This window comes from Lithobates pipiens, unplaced genomic scaffold, assembly GCF_037356315.1.
Source record: "Lithobates pipiens isolate NorthernLeopardFrog02 unplaced genomic scaffold, aLitPip1_a1.2 Scaffold_22, whole genome shotgun sequence".
Lineage (NCBI taxonomy): Eukaryota > Metazoa > Chordata > Amphibia > Anura > Ranidae > Lithobates > Lithobates pipiens.
Genome location: NW_027507784.1, coordinates 128,430,869 through 128,457,040, shown reverse-complemented (window position 1 = coordinate 128,457,040; position 26,172 = coordinate 128,430,869). Strand labels below are relative to the sequence as shown.

The window sequence follows — 26,172 nt, the reverse complement described above, 5'->3', positions numbered from 1 at the left end:
TGTAAGAGAGGTCTCCTCCTACAAGTCGGGCTTCCACACCTGGACCCTAACAGTACGAAACAGCCATGACTGAGCCCGCAGGAGAGACCTCTCCCATGAAGGAGATCTGCACGCATCTGTCGGCCCTTACCCAAGCTGTAAAATCACTGCAGGATGGCTACACCAGACTTGAAGGACAGGTCCAGAACCTTACTGATACCGGTCACGCGGCTCCTGCTCCTTCCTCCCCACCAGTACAGCCTGCCGCCTCACCATCTGTTGTCATGCTTCCACCTGAACCAAGGGTACCCATCCCAGAGAGGTTCTCTGGGGATCGAATCAAATTTCGGGCCTTTCGGAACGCTTGTCAACTGTATTTCGCCCTACAACCACGGACTTTTTCCCTAGAAATTACTAAAGTAGGGTTTGTAATCTCCCTCCTGCAAGGAGAACCCCAGACCTGGGCCCACCGCTTACTTGAAGGAGATTCAGTCTCGACCTTCTCTCTGCAGTCCTTTTTCGAGGCCATGGCCCAGCTTTACGAGGATCCCCAAAGGACTGCCACGGCTGAGTCTGCCCTGTTTGCGCTCCAGCAAGGCCGCAGACCGGCCGAGGATTACGTTATGGACTTTCGACGCTGGAGCGCAGACACGGAATGGAATGATGCAGCTTTGAGACATCAATTTCGCATGGGGTTATCCGAGGGGCTTAAAGACGAACTTGCTCGAGTTGGCATACCAGAAACTCTGGAGGCCCTGATCTCCTTGGCAATCCAGATTGACCGTCGCCTCCGGGAGCGAAGATCAGAGCGCTCCGCTCAGCAAAGCCGCCCAGTTTGGATGACAGCAAAGGCCCCAATGCCTGCTTCCCGTTATGTGCCTCCGACCAGCTCCATTCCGCCTTGTACGACTCCTGACACCTCTGAGCCCATGCAATTGGGACTAATGCGCCCTGCTTTACTCCCGGAGGAACGCGCACGTCGTCGGCAGCTGAACCTCTGCCTCTACTGTGGTGGTTCGGGCCACTATGTCTTCAACTGCCCTGTCAAGACAAGTAAGTGTCTATCTCCTGCTTCTGCCAGTCTCTCTGCATTGTCTGCCAACTCAACCCACCTTGCTGTTCCTCTTCTACTACAGCTCCAAGGAAGGACGGTGACAGTCAACGCTATCATTGACTCCGGGGCGTGCAGCTGCTTTATTGATTCCACCTTTGCTGGCCAGCAGGGCATCCCGTTACGAGGCAAGGCTCATGAACTCTCAGTTTTCCTGGCCGATGGGTCCAGCATCAGTTCTGGGAAGGTAATCCAAGAGACTCTTCCCCTGCCTGTCACCATCTCCTCTCTGCACAAGGAATTCCTGACCCTTGATGTGATCTCTTCTCCAATGTTCCCGATCATTCTGGGCATACCTTGGCTCCAAGCCCATAACCCCTACATCAATTGGGTCACTAGAGAAGTCACGTTTCCTTCTTCCTATTGTTTTAAGCACTGTCTAACAGACTCCACCAAACCTTCTGCCACCCTTTTATGTGTAGACTCTGACCAAGATCTACTTCGGACTGTACCCAAGCATTACCACGACTTTATTGATGTTTTCAGTAAGAAGGGAGCAGACACTCTACCTCCTCACCGCCCCTATGATTGTCCGATTGAACTACTCCCTGGGGCCGAGATCCCTTTCGGACGCATTTTCCCTCTATCAGAAAAGGAGCAGGGGGCACTTAAGACCTACTTGGACGAGAACCTAGAGAAGGGGTTCATTCGCCCTTCAACTTCCCCAGCAGGAGCTGGAATCTTTTTCGTCACCAAGAAGGATCAGACCCTCCGACCATGTGTGGACTATAGGGAGTTAAACAAAATTACGGTTAAGAACCGCTACCCCTTACCCTTGATACCCGAACTCTTTCAGAGACTGAGGTCCGCTATCATATTCACCAAGCTTGATCTAAGAGGAGCCTATAACCTAGTTCGCATTCAGGCCGGGCACGAATGGAAGACAGCCTTCCGGACCCGATTTGGGCATTATGAATACCTAGTAATGCCCTTCGGGCTCTGCAATGCCCCGGCCACATTCCAACACCTAATCAATGACGTATTCAGGGATTTCCTTGATGTATTTGTGATTGTCTACCTGGACGACATCTTAATATTTTCCAGCTCCCTCGATCAGCATCGGGAACATGTCCGCAAGGTCCTAAACCGTCTTCGCCAACATCGACTCTACGCAAAGGCTGAGAAATGCGAATTCGAGTTACAGAGCATCCAATTCCTGGGACTAGTGATCTCCCCAATGGGCATCAAGATGGATCCCCAGAAAGTATCTGCTGTGCTAGACTGGCTAGCGCCTCCGGATAAGAAGGGCGTACAACGCTTCATCGGCTTCGCGAATTTCTATAGAAAATTCATAAGAGGCTTTTCGGCTATAATTGCGCCCATCACGCAACTGACCAAACAGAACTCTCGCTTCTGCTGGACTCAGGAGGCCCAGAGTGCCTTTGAAGAACTTAAAGGACTTTTCACGTCTGCCCCAATTCTCAGTCACCCGGACCCGTCTCTACCCTTCATCCTTGAAGTAGACGCTTCTGAAGTGGCTATAGGAGCGGTCATTTCCCAACGTCGAGGCAACAAGGACCTAATGCACCCTGTGGGGTTCTTCTCCAGGAAACTCTCTTCCGCAGAGAGAAATTACGACGTGGGCGACCGAGAATTGCTTGCTATTAAAGCTGCCTTGGAGGAATGGAGATATCTGTTGGAGGGCGCTGCTCACCCGGTACTAATATATACAGATCACAAGAACTTAGAGTACCTAAGGTCTGCCAAGCGACTAAGACCCCAACAAGCCCGCTGGGCCTTGTTCTTCTCACGTTTCTCCTTTCATATCACGTACCGGCCCGGATCGAAGAACGTGAAACCAGATGCGCTGTCACGAATGTACGACAACCCCAAAGACTCATCTGTCCCTGATACAATCCTGCCTGCCGGAAATTTTTTACTTTTACAGTCAGACCTACTTTCCCTGATCAAGGAAGCATCCTCTGACTCCTCAAAACCCCCCGGAATCACCCTAGTGTCCAGAGACGGCCTGTTCTGGAGGGGAAGTCAAGTTTTCGTCCCCAAAGATGTCCGAGTCAAAGTGTTGTCCCTTCTTCATGACCACCCGCTGGCAGGCCACTTTGGGGTCCGTAAGACCCTTGAGCTCGTACGACGCACGTTCTGGTGGCCCAATCTGAAGGACTTTTGCGAAAAGTACGTCAGCTCCTGTCCCGTTTGCATTCAGAACAAGACACCAAGGAATCAGGCTTGGGGACTGCTAAAACCCTTACCCGTGCCCGACAGACCCTGGAAAATGATTAGCATGGACTTCATTGTCGAGCTCCCATGTTCTGAGGGGTGCTCGACTATCTTTGTGGTGGTAGACCGGCTATCCAAAATGGCCCATTTCTTACCCCTAAAAGGGACCCCATCTGCCGTGGAGACTGCCCACGTATTCATTAAGGAGATTGTGAGGCTACACGGAGTTCCTGCAAATATAGTCTCCGACAGAGGAGTGCAGTTCACCTCACGTTTCTGGAGGGCCCTGTGTGAAATCCTGAAAATTGAGCTGGCCCTGTCCTCGGCCTATCATCCCCAAACTAATGGGCAGACAGAAAGGACCAACCAGACTCTTGAGCAGTATATTAGGTGCTTCACATCATTCGTGCAGAATGATTGGGTGCCCCTGCTGCCGTTGGCAGAATTTGCCTATAACAATGCTTGTCATTCGGCCACCGGTCAATCCCCTTTTTTCGCCAATTATGGCTTTCATTTAACCTTTTTGCCTGATTTTCTTTCAGAAACCTCAGTTCCAGCGGTCCAGGAGACAGTGGACTTCCTCAGCCACAATAACCGGGTGTTGCAGGAGGCAGTGGCCAAGGCCCAGGCAGACGGTAAGAGAGCCTTTGACCAGAAAAGAAGAGGGGAACTGACCCTACAACCGGGCGACCAGGTATGGCTTTCTACCAGTAACATTAAAATGGCTTGTCCTTCCAGGAAGCTTGCACCTAAGTTTATGGGACCTTTCCCGGTTTAGAGGAAAATTAATGAAGTCTCCTATGAGTTAACCCTGCCCGAGTCGCTTAAAATTCACCCTGTGTTTCACGTGTCACTGCTGAAGCCTGCTGTCCCTGATCCTTTTCCTGATAGAGGAACTAGACCTCCAGAGCCCATCCTAGTGGATGGAAATGAGGAATATGAGGTGGAGGCCATCCTCGACTGCAGAAGAAGACAGGGACGCATTCAGTTTTTGATCAAATGGAAGGGGTTTGGGCCGGAGAACAATTCCTGGGAGCCGGATAGCAATATCCATGCCAAGCGATTAATTCGTGCATACCTGTCTGCCCATCCAGAAAAGAGGAACCTGTTGGGCATCCGGAGGCTGCCCCTTGGGAGGGGGCAATGTCAGGAACTTACCAGCAATAGACAGGCACAGCTGCGTTCACACAGGCGTCGACGCGTGCTCCCTGCGCGTTCGCGTACGCGTTCGCGTGCGCGTTCGTTTACACGCTAATATGTATCGTCGTGTGTGCCGTTCGTGCGCGCGCTCGTTCGCGTGGTCGTGAGTGGCGTTCGTGCGCTACTTCCCGCCACTGAACGTTTAAAGGTTCCTCAAGCGCGCTGGTGCGGCGCTGTTTCGTCTCAGCTCCTGAGTGCCTGAATACCTGATTCTGAACCTGATTACCTGCTACCGTTACCGACCCGGCCTGTTTGACTTCTCTGCCTTCTCCGAACCCGACCCGGCTTGCCTGACCTCGCTACCTCTCCTGCCTACGATTCCGTTGCCGACCTCTGCCAGTTTTACCGACACTTCTTGCCTCCTGTTGCCACCTGCCTACTTACCTTGACCCGGACCGTCTGACTCTGCTCCAGCCTTCTGCCTGTTCAGTGATCGGCTCCCGAAGCTACTGTCTGCATTTCTCAGCCTTCCAGCTAACCTCCAGTCGCTCAGCCTTTCCAGAGGATCCTCTGCTCTACCATCAGCTCCAGCGGTCCTATCCAGCAGGCACTCCTACCCACTGTGCTCTCGAGACCGCTGTCTCCATTCCAGCGGCTCCTGAACCAGCGTTGTAAGAGAGGTCTCCTCCTACAAGTCGGGCTTCCACACCTGGACCCTAACAGCTGCCATGAAATCTCCGGGAAGATCTGCACTGCCATTCTATAGAAAGGCCGCTGTGACTTGCGGTCTGCTCCTCGGGACACCATTGTTATGGCTGTTACTTAAAGTAGTACTATAGACTATTGCTAGTTACTACAGCAGCAGAAACTCGTTGGTTAGGGCCCGGGTGTATGGGCTGTCCCCCCCAATGGCTGCCTGCACAGGGGCCACAGGATCTCTATGGAGCCGCTGTTGAATCTCTGGGAATATTTTCACCACCATTATGTAGAAGGGCTACTGGGACTTGCGGTCCACTCCAAGGAACAGCGACTCGTCGGGCACATTTTTATCGACTACTGCCATTCTAGGCTTACCATTTATGCAGTAGTAGGACTCTTCCTATGCAGGTATGCTGGGACAGCCACAGTTAGGGTTTGTTAGGAAAACAACTCTGTCTGCTAAACTTCAGTTGAGTTTTGTGAGGAAAAGTTTTTGAATTATGAGCCTGACCTGAAGTTATTCCAAAGAGGGGCATGTTGAGTTTGGCATATCAAAAGAACTAGGGTCTGTAAGCACACCAAGGGGTATAAAATAACACCACCACAAAGGGTTTGGGCCACAGGTAAGTATAACATGCTTATTATTTAACCCCCCCTTGTGGTATTCCCGAGTATGGCTCGGGGTGGAAGTTTTATACCAAAAGCGGTAACCCCGAGCCAGACTCGGGACCGCATTGCTGAATGCAGGGAGAGATTTACTTACCTTCTCCCCTGGATCCAGCGATGTCCCCACGCTGTACGAGCGGCTCGTCCTCCGCTCGGTTCATCATGGAGCCGATCTCCATTCCCTGCGAGCGTTACGACGCACGGGGACGGAGATCGCCGCCAAATTCAAAAAGTGAAACACACACAACACACAATACATACAGTATAATGTAATCTTACAGATTACATTGCTGTATGTTATATTTTCACATCCCCTTTGTCCCTAGTGGTCTGCCTAGTGCCCTTTGTCCCTAGTGGTCTGCCTAGTGCCCTGCATTCAGTTTTATAATATAAAAACTGTTCTTTATACCTGGAAACTGGAGATTGTCCATAGCAACCAAAACTGTCCCTTTACATCAAAAATGAGTTTAGACCAGCTAGTAAACAGCGATAATAAATTAGAATCACTCACAGAATTGAGGGATAGCGATTTGTGGGGAGATCCATCATCAAATATTGAAAATTAAAAAATTGAATTAAAATATTTATAGTTATTTATTATATTATAATTTATGATTTCATTTTTCAAACTTTATCATACCAGGGATGTCTGCTAGACTCTGGTTTGGACAGATTTAAGTGAGTTATTCCTAAGAATTACAGGACTACAATATAAAACGCCAAATTTTCATGCAAAATAATTGTACCACTTTCAGCACCTAAAATCCGAAATAATCATACCGCCAGGGAGGTTAAAGGAGAAGTACAGCCAAAGCTCATGTGGCTGTACTTCTCCTGTGGATCACAGGAGTGTAGTTTGATCTGCACTCCTGTGCTAAAGCCTTCTGTAGGCTGATGTCACAGAGCTGGTCCAGGCTGGGGAAAGATTGCAACCATATGGTTGGGATCCACCCACATGCCTGGATTGGCATTTGGCTCAGCCTCTCAGCTAACTGCTGAGAGCCTGAGTTGCCCCCTCCACAGCCCAGCATCCCAGTGAGGGGGGCAAACAATCGGACGATTACCAGCCCTCTGCTCAGGGAGCTCTGAGAACCGAGCGATTGGCGGTGTTTGATCACTCGGTTCTCAGTGTTAGAGCCAGCAGGGGACAGATGCTGCATCCACCTAGGTAAATAGAATAATAGAAGATAAAAAATGTTTCCCATACTAACAAAACAGAGCCTTTACAAATGCTTTCACATATTAGGCCTCATTTAGATGGGTGCTCAGACCCATTCGCCGATCTGAGCTACTGTCTACTGCATGTGAATCTACCTTGGTGCTGCATGCAGGCAGTCCATTCCATAGAAGTGGCTGCGGACACAAACGAAAAAAAACAAAAAACGATATCCGCGATTATTTTTTCTAGAACAAAGTATCTGACAAAATAAAATGGGTGGATATTTACTTTAAAATAAAACAACATAAGTTTAGTCTTAAGAGATTTTATTTTCTATGCCCAAAAAACACCCAGGAAGCAGTAATAGGATTTATGTATTTAACATTTTGGTGTAAAATCATTTGCAAACAGCCTTTCTGTCAATTTTCGTATTGCTTGTAAATCCACTTTCCACCTGTCAAAAGAAAATATTTTAGAGGTTAATATGCAAGCAAGCATACTTCTATGGGTTATTGCAACATCTTGAAGCAACCAATAATTTATTGTTGTCACATTAGATAAGAAATGACTGTTCTGATAATTATTTAATATATGTAGCTGTGCTTTCTAAATATTCAAGTGTTTTAAACCCTCCTTTAAAAAAATACAATAATAAATGTAACTGAATACTTTACAATTTCACAACTGCTTCCTGTCTCCAATTTTGTGCAGTCTTTACAGCATTACCAGCTTATAAAAGTTTACTCAATCATTTTTCTGTATGTAGGGTGTTTTCTTTGTCTCCAGTTTCTCACCAGTGCCACCTGGAACTCCTGCACACATTGAGGCAACTTACACTGTGTCTGGCTGGCACATGTGCAAAATGGACCACTGTCCTTTGTGTGCTCTGGCACTGTGTGAGACCGAGGTATGTGCAGTAGGGAGCAGCACACTCGGTTAGACATATAAGCACAATATTCTGCATATGCCTAGTGGACATAGTGCTAGAGTGCAGAAAGGCCATCAGGCATTACTGTGCATGCATTGGATGAGTATGGCTCCAATGGCCCTCTACTGTGCAGGAAAGCACAGTGCCAACAGGCCCTACTCTCCACAGGGCAGTGGTGGCTGGTGTTTTTTTTTGGGTGGGGTGCTTCAAACAAACAACCCCCTCCCCCGGGTGGCTGGTGGCACCCCGCCTGCTCGCTGTCTGCCGGTCGGTCCGGCACCTACCCCATCCCCTCCTCCTAGGCATCCAATAGGATTGCCTGTTCTTTCAGGGAATCAGGTGACAGGTCTCAAGACCCGCTTCCTGATTGGCCGGGAAGAGGAGGATCAGTCTTACAATAGTGAATATTAATTTGCTATTTCCACACAACTGGGTGGGCTTGGTTCGCATTGCTCTGCTCTCCAAGCCCACTCTATTTTGAAGCCTATTAGAGGCTCTGGCTTTAATCAGGTGCTTAAAAAAAACCCCCACCATTGAAATCCATGCATCCGACGTCCTGCATGGGGGCTGGAAGCATAGAAGGGGGGGTGTCGCCTGTTCACCTTTAATGGATGGGCCGTCCCTGCCACAGGGCATGCATCCAACCAGAGATTTGGGAACAGGGGCAGCCTGTGCATTAAGGGAGCACTGGTGTGGCTTCCTCTATCCTCACTACCCCCCATATGGTTAATGGATAGATTCATGCATTGTGGCAAGGGTGTTTTGTTGAAGCACATGATTAGAGCCATATTCTCTAATAGGCTTCAAAATAGGGTGAACTCGGAGCGTAGGGCATTGTGCTTGGAGTCCACCCAGATGTGTTAGAAAAGCAAATTAATATTTGCTTTTCTAACACTGAATCGCCTCTCCACCATTCAGGAAGCGCAGCCTGTTACCCATTCCCGATTGGCTGCAAGGTTAGGCGATCCTATCGGAGGCTTAGGAGGAGGAGAGAAGATGCACGGGGGAAGCCGCCGTGATCTCAGAGGAGAGGAGGACACGGAAGACGCTGCAAGATGCAGACTGTCTCCCTGCCCGATGATCTTCGATGTGCATGATAATCCCCGATGTGCCCGCCGATCGGGTAAGTGCCAGTAAACAGTGGCGGGGGGTGGGGGGGGGGTTGGGGTGGTTGTTTGCCAGAATTTAGGGCTTGGCGGGGTGGTGGTCAAACTTTGTAGCTTTGACAGACACAACCCTGGTCAGATACATTTTAATTAAGAAGAGAATTGTGAAACGGGCCAGGCTGTTAAGAAGTGGCTCTTGGGAAGCCTGTGTACTGTGGGATTGTTGAGAAGTTTAAAACGTAATATTACACTCTTTTTGGGAAAGAGAATAAGAAAAGGGTAATGGGGCAATTACCAATTACTACCGAGACCCACGAAACTTTTGTTCTATCTGGCTTTTCTTGTCTATCGCATTTGCATTAAAGTAATAAGATATCTGTGTTGTGTGGGATACAGGGTTGTATGGGGTAAGGCAGCCCCTGTTTTTACTGTTATATGATGTCCCAAAAGGGGAAAATTAGATTTGAGAATGAGATTTAGTAAATTTCCCTTGTTATGTTCAGGTATCGTGGAAAGGGTGCTTTCAGAGTACTGCAGAGTACTGTTATATGCATGTTCATATAAGTTTGCTAAGGTTTTCTTTGAAGAGAGGTGGTATAGTATATGAATAATATGACTTCTCTCCTTTGCTAGCATGTTGGTTATGGAGCTCTGGAATGATAGGTGCTTGATTCTGCTTGAAAAGTGCATTTTGCAAGGTTTTTCAATGCATTGTTCTTTTTAGACAAGTCTATTTCAAAGCTGTTTTAAAACAGACACATAGAGAGAGAAAAAAAAAGTGAAGGAAAGTACTTTTAAAAACAGGAAGTTAGCAGTCAGAGTTATTTTGAGATTTAAAGGGGACATTTTACCGGCATTGCATACCGAGCTTGAGGGATTTTTTCTCATGTTTGCTGTAGCAATGTGGAGATATTCGTGGTCATGCATTTATTGATTATGAAGTATCTTTGAGGAAACTATTTTAAAGGACAGCCGAGATAGAAGGTTTTGAGCAGGTAAGGAAATTAACACAGAGAGAGTTTTGTTTAAAATAAGGATTTTTAAAGTGTCACAGCTAGTTTCATTTGGATTATCAGATAAAAGGTGTTGTTAAAATAAGGAATGTTTTGTGTAGACTTACCCTGTTTGTCTGTTTGTTTGTTTGTTTGTCTGTTCATTTGTTTGTCGATTATTTGTTTATTGTTGTTTGCTGAAGTTATAATGAGTCGGTACAGGTGGGTTGGTAGAATGTGCAGATCAGTGCAGACCCCTGTTTGGCAACAGGCACGGGAAAAGGTTCAACCAAAGGTAAAAAGAGAGAGAGAGTTGGTGGGGAGGCTAGAACCCTTGTTGAAAGCACCCCACCTCGTGCAATGAGCAGCCCCTGGTTCTGAGGTCTCGTGAGACTTTTGCAGGATTACGGTACCAGAGATTCATAGAGACACCAAGATGACGGTTTATTGGGCAGTGATTAAATTGCTGCTGGATGCACTGACAGGGGGACATGGTTACTGTTTTGGGGGGTCTGAATGAGGTAGAGGGAGATTATGAATCTTCCTCCTTCCCCCCTCGGATTCCCCCAGATTCCCTCATCTCTCCCCGATTCTCCACCTCTAAGCTGGTGGGTTTGGGGTGTGAATTCTGACATGGATCTCCAGTGAGGCGCTAGAGTCGCAGCTTCATGGACTGACCGTTTCTGTGTTGATCAGTGAGGATTCTCAGAGTGCAGCGATCATTGGAGGGAGAACATGTTTAAACACTTCTCCCACGACTGTCTCTGTTTTAAGGACTGTTTGTGGACTGTGATCAGTGGCAATCCTTGGGGTCGCTGCTGTTCACAGTTCCATAAGAGAGACACCTAGGTAGAGGAAAGTTGTTAATAGAGAGAAATGCTTAATTTTATGTGTATGTGAATTTTTGTCTTGTCTTGGAATTCCAATTTAGAGTATAAGATTGTTTTTGTTTTCTGAATTCAGATAAATTGTTGGGTAGTGGATATATGTCCTATGATCCTGCCAAGACAGAGAGCATTGCTAAAGTGGGCAGGTGAAAGGGACAGAGTAGGGTACTCATCTGTGTGTGGTGCTTTAAGAGGATTGAATCGCGGATTTGGACAAAGACAGATTACTATTTGAGTGATCCCTCCTGTCCAAACTACTGTTTAGCACAATGAACGGAGGTAGATATCCGCTCGCAGAGATCTGCTATTTTGTTTCGGGTGGAAGAGTGGACCAAACCACCAACCATGCCTTCACCACTGCTTTTGTGGGGAGCACACTGCTTTATTTGCATTCCATAGTCATCGAGTCAGAGAGACTTGCTAAGGTGGAGAATGAATGTTAAAGAAGGATTTGATTCAAAAAGTTATCTATAAAGTTACATTTTTATTGTTAAAATGTTGCAACTAGTGTCAGTCTATTCATGAAATGTGTGGGGCACATATTAAGCCCATGTCCACTCCATAGTAAATTGGGAACATTAAAAGGGGAATGTGACATGTCACTTATAAAATTATATGTATGCGCTGGTACCAAATGTTTTTTTATAGGAATCTGATCAGATACAAATTTTTAGAGTCTGACTTTAAGACTGTTTTGGGTGTGGTTGCCTATCCTTACATTTTTGAAGTTAAAAGGTGTTTTTTCCTGACAGCAAATGTGCTATATTTGTGCAAATTGTTTCAATAGTGTTTAAGCTGTATTAACAATGATTTGGGATTTTAAAATATTGATTTTGACAGGGTTGAGAATATTATAATTAAGAGTCCAGAATTCGAAAGTAAACAAAGGGAAGTTGTATATTCCAGGTGCTACGCCAGGGGAATTGTGGTTAGTAAAGAAAAAAAAGAAGTAACAGTGTTGTGTAATTCTGAACACTAGAGAGAAAAATATTAAGGTTTGAAGGTGTTATGGACAAATGAAGGATGAATGGAATGGCCAAATGAATGTAGAATGAGAGAGTGGTTGTATTGTGTCTAATGAACACACAGGGTATCATTTTGATTAGTAAAGTATTTTAAGTGTGTGTCTGGAATGTGCACAACAGGTTGTCTCATATTGTGCTTAGGCCCATATTATATGTTCCCTAAAAGTTTGGGGTTAAATTAAATTAAAAGAATTGATAAAGGGGTTTTGGTTAAGGAAGGGTGAACATTTTAAAAAATGTTTGAAGAAGTTACTGAAATTAAATGACTGGGATCAAGATGCATATATTGAGTCCATGGGGTACTAAAATGTGATGGGAAGGATTTATGTGAAATAAGCAATCAAAATGACTATTCTGGATATTTACCTTCTGAATTCCCAGGGTGTCAGTCATGAAGTGTTGATGATGAAATGTTGTCTATCCATCAATGTTTTGTTTGTTGCTGATGATCAGACATATTTGCAAAGTCGGGAGACTTCTGAGTCAGAATATGTGTTTGGGTAAAATGTTCTGTCCTAAGTCCCTTGGGTCCACTTGGGTCCCGGGAATAGAAGAACTAAAGAGGTTTAAGTTTTGTTGAAGTTCTGCTATAATACTGGATTTGAAAAAATGTTTAGTTAAATATATTGAATCTATATAATGAAAACCCTTGCTGAGAAACATTTTCATTCCTGCATGTTTTACTTATGTTTGAGTCAATTAACCACTTAAGGACCGCCGTATTGCCATTGTACATCATCACAATGGCACAGGCAGGCACAAGCACGTACATGTACGTGCCTGCCTTCCAGCGGGTGGGGGGTCCGATCGGACCCCCTCCCGCTGGATACGGCGGTCCCTTTCGCTGCCGGAGCGATCCGCGAACATCCTTTTGGTGAACTGGCAAGCACCAGTGGCCTAGTACACCCTGGACGTACATCCAGCACTGCAGTATCACGTGGTGACGTGGCGAGTCCCATAAGTGCAGTTCAAGCTGGCGAGGTGGCAAGCACAAGTAGTGTCCCGCTGCCACCAAGAAGACGAAGACAGGCCCGTCGTTCCCATAGTGCCCTTCCTGCAGAATTCGCCAATCCTGATTGGGTGCCCACCACTTCTGCAGCACCAGTACTTCCCCCATTCACTGCCCAAGCCGGTATTCAGGTGGATACAGATGATTTTACGCCACTCGATTTTTATTCTCTGTATTTCACGGAAGATCTCTATAGATCTATTGTGGACCAAACCAATTTATATGCTGGTCAACACATCGCCGCTAATCCCCAGTTGCGGTCGCTTGCCAGAGATTGGAAACCAGTTACGGTTTCCGAATTTAAGACCTTTCTGAGCCTTTCCCTCAACATGGGCACACATAAATTCATGAGGATGCGGGCTTATTGGTCCACGCATCCGGCCGACCACATGCCCGTGTTCTCTAACTCCATGTCCAGGAAACGATACGAGCAGATCTTGCGGTTCATGCACTTCAGTGACAATGAACTTTGTCGTCCACGTGGAGACCCTGAATACGATCGGCTCTACAAAATTCGGCCCCTCATAAACCACTTCAACCAAAGTTTTGCAGACTTGTTTACTCCCCAAAAAGTTGTCTGCGTTGATGAGTCCCTGGTTAAGTTTACTGGTCGCTTGTCATTCAAACAGTACATTCCCAACAAGCGTACCAGATACGGGGTCAAGCTCTATAAGTGCTGTGACAGGGCCACAGGCTATGCATGGAGCTTTATGGTTTATGAGGGTAAAGATAGTTACGTAGAGCCGGAGAACTGCCCTGATTACATAGGAAGCGCTGGCAAGATAGTGTGGAAATTGGTGTCACCCTTATTCGGAAAGGGGTACCACTTGTACGTGGACAACTATTACACCAGCGTGCCACTGTTTAGTCATTTATTTGATCATCAGATTGGAGCATGTGGCACCGTGCGACCTAATCGCCAGGGCTTTCCCCAGCGGCTTGTAGATTCCCGTCTTAGGCTGGGGGAGAGAGCCTGCTATCGGTGTAATAGTTTGCTCGCTATGAAGTGGAGGGATAATAAGAATGTTTTTTTTCTTACCTCCCTTCATGCAGACACGACGGTCCAAATTTCTACGGTGACTGGTATTGTGGAGAAACGCCTCTGTGTCCACGAATATAACAAAAATATGGGAGGGGTGGACCTCAATGACCAGATGTTGGCGCCGTATCTAGCTTCCCGTAAGGCCAGACGCTGGTACAAAAAAGTGTCTGCTTACTTATTTCAATTGGCTTTGCTGAATGCTTTTGTGCTATACAAAACTTCAGGCGGGACTTTAACCTTTCTTTTCTTCCAAAGAGAGGTTGTCACAGAGCTTCTGTATCCAGAGGGTTCTGCACCTCACCATTCCCAACCAAATGCAGTAAGCCGGCTGCATGAGAGGCATTATTCTTATGTCCTCCCGAGTACCCCTACCCAACGAGCCCCCCAAAAAAGATGCCGTGTCTGTACCAAGCGCGGATTTAGGCATGACACCCGTTCTTATTGTCCACGCTGTCCTGGCAATCCTGGTCTTTGTCAGGGTGAGTGTTTTGAACGCTACCACACACTAGTGAAGTATTAGCGTAGGGTACAGCATTTCACAGGCTAGGCACACTAACACAGAGTCTCCCAAGATGCCATCACATTTTGAGAGACCCGAACCGTTACAGTTGTTACAGTTTACAGTTCAAAAAAAAGTGTATAAAAAAAAAAAAAAAGTACAATAAAAAAAACTAAAAAAATATAAAATATAAAAACCAAAAATAGTTGTCGTTTTATTGTTCTCTCTCTCTCTCTTCTCTCTAATTTTTTATACTTTACTGTTTACTGTGTTATTGTTAACCATTTTTCATGTTTTCAGGTACGCCATTCAGCTGCAGCGTGGATTTATTTATCTTGACAGCATAACTTTGCAGGTATGGTATGGTAAGGTTTTACTGTTATACTGTGATGTTACTTTGTTTTAACGTTAACCATATTTGCTTAGTAGGTACGCCATTCAGCTGCAGCGCGGATTTATTTATCTTGACAGCAACAGCGTTTGCTCCCACGATACATAAAGCCATGACTCCAGTGCTGTAGGCGGTGATTTCACCACCACAGTTAAAAAAGAGCATATATGCCGAAGCATGGGGGCATAAGGGGTGGAGGAGCGATTTTGCTCCTAATGCCGCGTACATATGGTCAAAATTCCGACGGAGGGCTTGCCCGTGGAAAAGTTTGAACGTATGTACGCGGCATAACTTTTTTGCGGGAGGATGCCCCCATGCTTCGGCATATATATATTTTAGGCACAGGTTGTGTTAAAAAATGTTTTATTTTTTACTGTTTTTTTTGGCATTTGCTTTGCAGGTATGGTATGGTAAGGTTTTACTGTGATGTTACTTTGTTTTAACGTTAACCATAATTTGCTTAGCAGGTACGCCATTCAGCTGCAGCGCGGATTTATTTATCTTGACAGCAACAGCGTTTACTCCCACGATACATAAAGCCGTGACTCCAGTGCTGTAGGAGGTGATTTCACCACCACAGTTAAAAAAGAGCATATATGCCGAAGCATGGGGGCATAAGGGGTGGAGGAGCGATTTTGCTCCTAATGCCGCGTACATACGGTCAAAATTCCGACGGAGGGCTTGCCCATGGAAAAGTTTGAACGTATGTACGCGGCATAACTTTTTTGCGGGAGGATGCCCCCATGCTTCGGCATATATAAATGGTGCATGTATGTCCATCATTAGAAGTGGGTGGATGAAGAGAGGTATTCTAATGGTGGGCATACCCACCGATCAATCTCTTTTTTTTCGTTCAGACAACATGACTCTCAGTAAATAGCTTGGGGTGTCTACTTTCCAAAATGGGGTAATTTGGGGGGGTTTTGTGCTATTTTGGCATTTTATGGCCTTCGAAACTGTAATAGGTAGTGAGGAGTGAAATAAAAAAATTGCGCCCTTAGAAATCCAGAAGGTGGCGATTGGTTTTTGGGGCCCTGTACGCAGCTAGGCTCCCAAAAAGTCCCACACATGTGGTATCCCCGTACTCAGGAGAAGCAGCAAAATGTATTTTGGGGTGCAATTCCACATATAACCATGGCATGTGTGAGCAATATATAATTTAGTGACAACTTTTTGTAAAAAAAAAAAATATTTTTATTTTTTGTCATTATTCAATCCCTTGGAACAAAAAAAAAAAATATTCAATGGCCTCAATATGCCCCTCAGCAAATAGCTTGGGGTGTCTACTTTCCAAAATGGGGTCATTTGGGGGGTTTTGTGCCATCTTGGCATTTTATGGCCTTCAAAACTGTGATAGGTAGTGAGGAGTGAAATAAAAAAATGAATGCCCTTAGAAATCCTGAAGGCGGTGCTTGGATTTCGGGGTCCCGTACGCGGCTAGGCTCCCAAAAAGTCCCACACATGTGGTATCCCTGTACTCAGGAGAAGCAGCATAATGTATTTTGGGGTGTCATTTCACATATGCCCATAGCATGTGTGAGCAATATATCATTTAGTGACAACTTTGTGCAAAAAAAAAAAGTTTGTAATATTCCCGCAACTTGTGGCAAAATATAAAATATTCCACGGACTCAACATGCCTCTCAGTAAATAGCATGGGGTGTCTACTTTCCAAAATGGGGTCATTTTGGGGGGTTTTGTGCTATTTTGGCATTTTATGGCCTTCGAAACTGTGATAGGTAGTGAGGGGTGAAATCAAAAAGTTGCACCCTGAGAAATCCTGAAGGTGGTGATTGGTTTTCGGGGTGCCGTACGCGACTAGACTCCCAAAAAGTCCCACATATGTGGTATCCCCATACTCGGGAGAAGTAGCTGAATATATTTTGGGGTGCAATTCCACATATAACCATGGCATGTGTGAGCAATATATCATTTAGTGACAACTTTTTGTAAAAAAAAAATTTTTTTAAATTTTTTGTCATTATTCAATCCCTTGGGACAAAAAAAAAAATATTCAATGGTCTCAACATGGCCCTCAGCAAATAGCTTGGGGTGTCTACTTTGCAAAATGGGGTCATTTGGGGGGGTTTTGTGCCATCTTGGCATTTTATGGCCTTCAAAACTGTGATAGGTAGTGATAGGTAGTGAGGAGTAAAATAAAAAATTTATGCCCTTAGAAATCCTGAAGGCGGTGCTTGGATTTCGGGGTCCCGTACGCGGCTAGGCTCCCAAAAAGTCCCACACATGTGGTATCCCTGTACTCAGGAGAAGCAGCAGAATGTATTTTGGGGTGTCATTTCACATATGCCCATAGCATGTGTGAGCAATATATGATTTAGTGACAACTTTGTGCAAAAAAAAAAAAGTTTGTAATATTCCCGCAACTTGTGGCAAAATATAAAATATTCCATGGACTCAACATGCCTCTCAGTAAATAGCTTGGGGTGTCTACTTTCCAAAATTGGGTCATTTTGGGGGGTTTTGTGCTATTTTGGCATTTTATGGCCTTCGAAACTGTGATAGGTAGTGAGGGGTGAAATCAAAAATTTGCACCCTTAGAAATCCTGAAGGTGGTGATTGGTTTTCGGGGTGCCGCGCGCAACTAGACTCCCAAAAAGTCCCACACATGTGGTATCCCCGTACTCGGGAGAAGTAGCGGAATATATTTTGGGGTGCAATTCCACATATAACTATGGCATGTGTGAGCAATATATCATTTAGTGACAACTTTTTGTAAATTTTTTTATTTTTTTTTGTCATTATTCAATCCCTTAGGACAAAAAAAATAAATATTCAATGGGCTCAACATACCCATCAGCAGTTTCCTCGGGGTGTCTACTTTCCAAAATGGGGTCATTTGGGGGGGGTTTGTACTGCCCTGCCATTTTAGCACCTCAAGAAATGAGATAGGCAGTCATAAATTAAAAGCTGTGTAAATTCCAGAAAATGTACTCTAGTTTGTAGACGCTATAACTTTTGCGCAAACCAAAATATATACGCTTATTGACATTTTTTTTACTAAAGACATGTGGCTGAATAAATTTTGCCGTCAATGTATGACTAAAATTTAGTTTATTCGATTTTTCTTATAACAAAAAGAAGAAAATATCATTTTTTTTCAAAATTTTCGCTCTTTTTCCATTTATATCGCAAAAAATAAAAATCGCAGAGGCAATCAAATACCATCAAAAGAAAGCTCTATTTGTGGGAAGAAAAGGACGCAAATTTCGTTTGGGTGCAATATTGCATGACTGCGCAATTACCAGTTAAATCAGCGCAGTGCGAAATTGTAAAAAGACCTCTGGTCCTTAAGGTGTTTATTGGTCCGGGGCTGAAGTGGTTAAGAATACCATTTTAATATCTCCAATGGTTAAGGCCTGAATTGATCAGGTAGATTCTGTGATTACTCATGTCAGATGAGGAGTATCTGCCCCAGCCAGCCTGCATTCACCCATAGCCCTATGCACATGAAGAAATGCCCACCCCAGTCATACCCTACACCCCATTCATACCCTGCCCTATACCCTATCTGGATGAAGTGATGACTACAGCTTTAACATGGAAATCTTAGTTGTTCATCTTTGTTGTTCAAATTCCATAGGAGGTGCTCAGATGACTAAAGGTGGACTCCTGCTGGAAAATGTTTCTGCGAATGATACCTCAAGGGGGAGCCAAATGACGCAAACCTGGGGTACAAAATTCCTGTGAGCACCACATTAAAGAGATACAGATGTGCCAGCCCAAATTCCCCGGTCTCACCCAACCCATCAGTTCCAGTCTGTCTGTGGATATCAAGTTCTGTCCTTACAAAGAGGCAGTGTTTTGGGGTACAGAATTCATGTCTGTACATATGAGTGATCACAGAATTGAACCAAAAGGTTTTGGGAAAAGTTGAGCAGAATGAGAGTTATAATGCGGATATTTCTTTTTCCTTCCTTTTTTGCGGATTTAATGGATATTCAGAAGCCATCCAAGAGACTTTTATTTTTGAGCTTTTCTTTGGGACTATTTTTATTTGGCCTAAAGGCTGTCATGCCCATCCCACTTGTTTCTATGGACTGTCACGCCCTTCCCTCCCTTTTGCATTCCATGGACAATTGCTATCCGGCTGAGATTACGTGTTTGTTGTTTTCTATTTTTGTATGCTTAGAAGGTGGTCCAGGTGAGGGTCGGGGGGTCATATTGGGATTGTTGTTGTAGTGTGCCCAGGACATGCTCGACCATTTCAGTGTGTATACTGTATACATGTGCAGAGTAAAATATTTCGTTTCGGAATTTCGTTTTCGTCCGAAAAATTAATTAATTTAGTTACTCCTGAAATTCGTTTTTATTCATTTCGTTTTTCGTTCAAAAATTGCATTTGTCCGAAAATCCACATGAATTATGGTTGAATCTGTCTTTGAAGACTTATGGTGTCTGTCGAATGTATAAAGAAGATTCAACGGAGCTAGTATATAGCATACTTCGTGTGAACTTTAGAACCATATTAAAGTCTATGGGACTCCAATGTTCAAAATCTAAAGTGCTAATTTTAAAGGCTAATATGCAAGTTACTGTCCTAAAAAGTGTTTGGGGACCTGGGTCCTGCCCCAGGAGACATGTATCAATGCAATAAAAAGTTTTAAAACGGCCGTTTTTTCGGGAGCAGTGATTTTAATAATGATTAAAGTGAAACAATAAAAGTGTAATATTCCTTTAAATTTCGTAGCTGGGGGCTGTCTATAGTATGCCTGTGAAGGGGCGCATGTTTCTGGTGCTTAGAACTGTCCCTGCACAAAGTGTCATTTATGCAGGAAAAAAAGTCATTTAAAATCACTCGCAGCTATTATGAATTGTCGGCTCCGTAATACAGAGAACACTCATTGAAAGTCATTGATAAAAATAAATAAATTAATTAAAAAAAAAGCATGGGGGTCCCCCAAATTCAATTACCAGGCCCTTCAGGTCTGGTATGGATATTAAGGGGAACCCTGTGTCAAATTTAAAAAAATTAAAATTGACGTGGGGTTCCCCCTAAAAATCCATACCAGACCCTTTATCTGAGCATGCAACCTGGCAGGCCGCAGGAAAAGAGGGGGGGGGGACGAGAGAGCGGCCCCCCTCCCTTCTGAACCATACCAGGCCACATGCACTCAACATTGGGAGGATGCTTTGGGGGTCTGTGACCCCTCAAAGCACCTTGTCCCCATGTTGATGTGGAGAAGGGCCTCATCCCCACAACCCTGGCCGGTGGTTGTGGGGGTCTGTGGGCGGGGGGGCTTATCAGAATCTGGAAGCCCACTTTAACAAGGGGACCCCCCCAGATCCCAGCCCCCCCCCTGTTTGAAATGGTAAGGGGGTACAAAAGTACCACTACCATTTCACAAAGAATATGTAAAAAATTGTTAAATAAGACAAACACACTTTTGTATTTACAGACTGTAGCGGTTTTCCTATAAAGCATGCATATAAGAAAATATAGCTTGCATAAGCAGTTTTATTCTGTACTGTCTAAATAAAGAAATTGTGTCTCAATATGCAATGATGGGCTATAAATTATAGACCTGCACAGAATTAAACCAGACAACCCCTGAACACCAACTCTGACTCATCTCTTCTTGTGTTCAGCAAAATGCTGTCTCCATAGTCTGCAGTGCTAAGCAGGTTTCGTAAGTGTGGTAATTGCCGTAATTATACCTAGCTGGTCTTTGCCAGGTATATAGAAATACCATTTTAATCACAACAAAATGCAGCTTGCCAATTCTTTGATGTCGTGAATGCATTAGTAGTTTTTAACCCCTTGCCAACGTCTATTAGCTAGGAACCACGATCCGTCACTTCAGTTAGAAACATGTAGCAGGGAACACAGTTAACCCCTTGATCACCCCCTAGCATTAACCCCTTTCCTGCCAATGACATTTTTACAGTAATCAGTGCATTTTTATAGCACTTATCGCTGTATCAATGCCAATGGTTCCAAAAGTGTGTCAAAAGTGTCCGATTCTGCCATAATGTCGCAGTCCCAATAAAAATCGCAGATTGCCACCATTACCAGTAAAAAAAAAAATAATAAAAATGCTATATATCTATAAATCTAACTTTTGCTCAAGCCGATCAATATACGCTTATTGTGATTTTTTTTTTTACCAAAAATATGTACAAAAATAAATATTGGCCTAAACTGAGAAATAATTTGCTTTAAAAAAAAAAAATGGTGAAGTACAAAATAGAGCTTTTTTCAAAATTGTCGCTTATTTTTGTTTATAGTGCAAAAAATAATAACTGCATAGGCGATCAAATACCACCAAAAGAAAGCTCTATTTGTGAGAAAAAAAGAACTTTAATTTTGTTTGGGTGCAGCGTTGCACGACCGCGCAATTGTCAGTTAAAGCGAGGCAGTGCCAAATCGCAAACAAAATGGCCCAGTCATTCAGCAGCCAAATCTTCCGCGGCTGAAGTGGTTAAGGGCTTTTTTCCTTTATTTTCACCAGCCAGTCTCTTTTTTTTTTAAACTTCAAACAAACCAAGCTGTCCAGTAAAAGCTGCAGTTAGAGGATTGAGACAAACTGTTTTTAACACTGATGAGGTGCTCACAATAGTCAGCTTTTATTTATTTATTTAAAAAAAAAATAAGTTTGCTGTGGCTGCCTTTAAAGTGTCAGCTGGAGTTTGGCTTTAATCGGTTAGTTAAGTCTGTCTAAAGCTGAATACACACTATACAAGTTTATTTAGATTTTTTTCCTTTAGAGTTACCAAAACCATATAATATGAGGTCAAGCCTTTCAATTTGTATGCAATCAGGCAGGCCCTTGCACTACATGGTTTTGGTAAATCTAAAGGAAATCAGACAACAAAAGTTGTATAGTGTGTATGGGGTCTTAATCTGCTAGTCTAAAGCTGGCCTTAGAGGGATCAAATCTTAGCTGGTTCTGCAGGGACCAGCTGAAATTCAATACATCTAGGGGAAAGTTGGTTGTAGTAGATCCATCAATCAACTTCATTTCAACAAGCCTGTGGGATTTGTTTCATGCGATCATTGCTGGTGGCTATAGTAGCCAGCAGTGATCATTGTGTTCTGCCAGTAGGGAAGGCTTCCCGACTGCAGAACACAAAATTACCATGGGAGGGATTCTTCCATTAACACTGACTGTCTTGATGGGGGAATCAAGCAATTTTCCTTCCTTCCACCCATGGTAGAAGGAAAGAAAATTGCATAATTATGGGCTGCTTTAGACAGTCCATTCATTATCATGTTTTTATTTTTTCCTTCAACCAGTGGATTGGAAAAAAAAAAAAAAAACCCAATTCCCCCATCCACACACTCAATGGGTGGGTGGGGGAATCACTTCTTCTGAGCTATTCTGACAGCAGAGAGAGACTTCCCCACCATCAGAATACACTTATCAGCACTGCTGTGTAAAGTTGGAGGCACTGATTGAGGGAAAAGTTTCCCACAGGCTGATTGTACACAAGTTGATAAATAGATACAACCAGCCTGTAAAAAAGACTTACCTATAGGACGTGTAAATATCTCTTAAACGTGTACCGTCCAAACCTGTAGCAAAATATTTACTGTAAATGCAGCCAGTGACACGACTGGTGCATGCGCTCTGAAGGAACGGCCACCCATGCCCTTCCTTCAGAGCCCTGTGCTGTGACGGTGGCTCCCATGTACATGAGCGGGAGCAACGTCATTGAGGCTCCGGCCAGTCCCAAAGCTGGGGTCTGCGAACCCGGAAGCAAGACGGATGAAGCGGTCTCAAGTTATGACATTGTATCACTGGAAGGCTTTGTTTTCAGGTAAGTTTCACATAAAGTGCTAGTATGCATTGCATACTAGCACATTATGCCCTTGCCTTGCAGGTAAGGAAAAAAAAAAGTTTAAGACAGGAAATTTGTTACTGGTCAGATCACAAGGTAAAATAGAGAGAAAAAAAAGCCTAAAAAGAAAATGAATGCAGCCACAACGCCAAAGGATATATTCGGAGGAGCAATGAAGGTGGGACTTTACATGAAGTGCGTGAGTGCCATAAGATTAAATTTGGTGAACAATTGGGAAAAAATGTTATTAATTGGTTCATAAAATTAATCAATATAATTACAGTATACATTTACTATTATCAATTCCATATTTAAGGATATTAAATACAAACAAGTAAAAATGATAAACGTTTATACAGAGTAGTATGAACACAAGAAAATTTTCCACCGTACACCAAATTATGTTAATAAAAAAACATAGATTTAAGGTAGTGCTTGCCCGACAAATGACTCAGATATCCAATTAAAAAGAATGTTGATAGAATATATATAAAAAAATATATAAAAAAGTTGATCATAATTGAAGATAAACACGACAGTTGATAGCTCTACGCGTTTCGTGGCTGAGGTACCACTCGTCAGGAGCAAGCGCGCGTCTTCTCTAAAGATGAAAACATAAAAAATAGAGTAGAAATAGTCTTGTCAGCAGACTAACAAAGGTGGGGCAATGAGAAAAGAACCCACCCGGAGTACCTTCTTACGTAAAATGGTGAAGCATGGCAGTAGCCGGATGTCGGTCACCGCCAGCCCCTTAGGGGCACCATCCCCGGGAGCCGAGGCGGACAAATCAGCAGAGGCAACCCACACGGCACCGTCCGGCCAGCACAGACACTCGAGGCAAATCTGCATGTAAAGTGAAAGGTTAAACAACCCTGAAAAGGCATTCATTCAAAGTCCCATGGGATGGCAATGTCCCCAATTTTTCTTTTTTTTCAATTATTAGGGATGGAAGTACGTTTGCTTGCTTTATTCAATTTATGCCCAGACAGAACTCCTGCCATACATTGACCCATTGTTTATCCTTATGAGGTTAACTTATCCCTTACCATTTTTATTTTTATTTTAATTTTTTTTTACTAATTTCTCAATTGACAATATTTTGCTACCATCATAAGAGGTGCTTTCTTTGGTCTTATGGTGTGGATGGTGGTGTATTGTTGGTCGCCCTGCCGGTCTTTGGGTTTCCTTCACTTTGGGAGCTGTGACGCGTCTGGTGCCCCCTCCCCCCTCCCCTTCTTGGGAGGGGTGGGGGTGTCTCCACAGCCCGTCAGCGTCACGCTTCCCTGGCCGGTCCTAGTGCTGCTCACTATTTTAAATCTCCCTTTCTTCACTTCTTCCCTCTTTTTACTCTCTTATACTTACACCTATTGTGCCATAGTTGTGTTTGTTTTTTTTCTTTTTATTTAGTAATCTTGTTGCTTTTACTCTTGGGAATTTTATTTATGGTTGCACTCTCTTCAAATCAAAAACTTTTCTATTCAACTTCTCCCTTCTAATCCACACACACTGCCTCCTCTTCACACAATCACTACAGTTCATTTCTTGAGGGCACTTATTGCTTTTTCAGGGTTTTTCAGATGCTCAGATCTCTGCTTCCACTCTTACGCTGACGACACACAACTTTATTTCCGGATCAATGGAAAAAAAGATCACCAACAACAACTTGAAAACTGCCTCAAATCAATAGAGGACTGGATGACCACCAACTCCCTCCAGCTGAACCAATCAAAGACAGAGCTTCTTATCTTACACCCAAATCATAAGCCCGCAACCAAAACCTCCTGGTCTCCACCAACCGTCTTTGGGCAGACTATCTCCCCAAAGACCAAAGCGAAGAGTCTCGGGGTTATTTTAGACGCACAAATGTCAATGGATGCGCAAATAGGATCTGTAGTCAGTCGATCTCACCATCTACTGCACATGCTTCGCAGACTCATCCCTTTTATCCCAAAGAATGACAAAGCAGTGGTAGTTGGAACAATCATTAATTCAGGACTGGACTACGCAAACTCGCTTTACATAGGATTACCACAATATCAACTTGCGCGATTACAACTGATCCAAAACACGGCGGCAAGGCTGATAACAGGAAAAAAACCCTGGGAATCCATTTCTCCTTCACTGAGGAGCTTACATTGGCTAACCGTAAAAAATCGGATCACGTTCAAGACCCTTTGCCTCACCCACAAATGCGTGCATAGAGAAGCTCCGCAATACCTAATGGAGAAAATAAATCATTACACACCAAACCGCAGTCTTCGATCAGCCAACAAAAACCTCCTCCTCGTGCCCAAAGCCCGGTATAAATCCAAGGGTGATCGGAGATTCGCTGTCCAAGGGCCTCTGCTATGGAATGCTCTACCAATCAACATCCGCCTGGAAGAAAATCACCTGGCTTTTAGGAAAAAACTCAAGACCTTCCTCTTTTAGCAGATGATCAAAGCTCGCCACAGCGCCTAGAGGCGATTCAGTTCGCATTGTGCGCTATATAAGTATTTCATTCATTCATTCATTCATTTAACCTTTCACTTTACATGCAGATTTGCCTCGAGGGTCTGTGCTGGCCGGACGGTGCCGTGTGGGTTGCCTCTGCTGATTTGTCCACCTCGGCTCCCGGGGATGGTGCCTCTAAGGGGCTGGCGGTGACCGACATCCGGCTACTGCCATGCTTCACCATTTTACGTAAGAAGGTACTCCGGGTGGGTTCTTTTCTCATTGCCCCACCTTTATTGTTAGTCTGCTGACAACAGACTATTTCTACTCTATTTTTCATGTTTTTATCTTTAGAGAAGACGCGCGCTTGCTCCTGACGAGTGGTACCTCAGCCACGAAACGCGTAGAGCTATCAACTGTTGTGTTTATCTTCAATTATGATGAACTTTTTTATATATATTATATCAACATTCTTTTTAATTGGATATCTGAGTCATTTGTCGGGCAAGCACTACCTTAAATCTATGTTTTTTTATTAACATAATTTGGTGTACGGTGGAAAATGTTCTTGTGTTCATACTACTCTGTATAAACGTTTATCATTTTTACTTGATTGTATTCAATATCCTTGAATATGGAATTGATAATAGTAAATGTATACTGTAATTATATTGATTAATTTTATGAACCAATTAATAAAAAATGTTCCCAATTGTTCACCAAATTTGATCTTATGGCACTCACGCACTTCAAGTCCCACCTTCATTGCTCCTCCGAATATATTGTTACAGGGATGGAAACATAGGATTTTACTGAGCCTTTGTTTCATTCAAAGTCCCATGGGATGGCAATGTCCCCAATTTTTCTTTTTTACAACGCCAAAGGATTGGAAAGCTGCAATGTATTAAATTCTGCTTTTGGGTTTAATACTGCTTTAAGTGCAAATATGATAAAAGAAAGATGAACGTCACTGACAAACCTATTTTCTTAGAAATGTTTTATGAATGAAAACACAGAAATACACAAAGGATACCAAGATTTAAATAAGAACACCGATGGCTTTTACATAATCAGGCAATAACTACACTGAATAGCATGCATCCTATATCAAGACAGTTGCCAAGCAAC

At 44.0% G+C, this 26,172-nt stretch overlaps 1 long non-coding RNA gene across 1 annotated transcript in view; it reads right to left on the bottom strand.

The window, feature by feature from the left end:
- Positions 1-7,241: 7,241 nt before the first annotated feature.
- LOC143925445 (uncharacterized) overlaps positions 7,242-26,172 on the bottom strand; it is a 30,406-nt gene continuing 11,475 nt past the window's right edge. The window contains exon 3 of the long non-coding RNA XR_013261983.1: positions 7,242-7,386. This is a non-coding gene — a long non-coding RNA (uncharacterized LOC143925445). The remainder of the gene's footprint in view (positions 7,387-26,172) is intronic.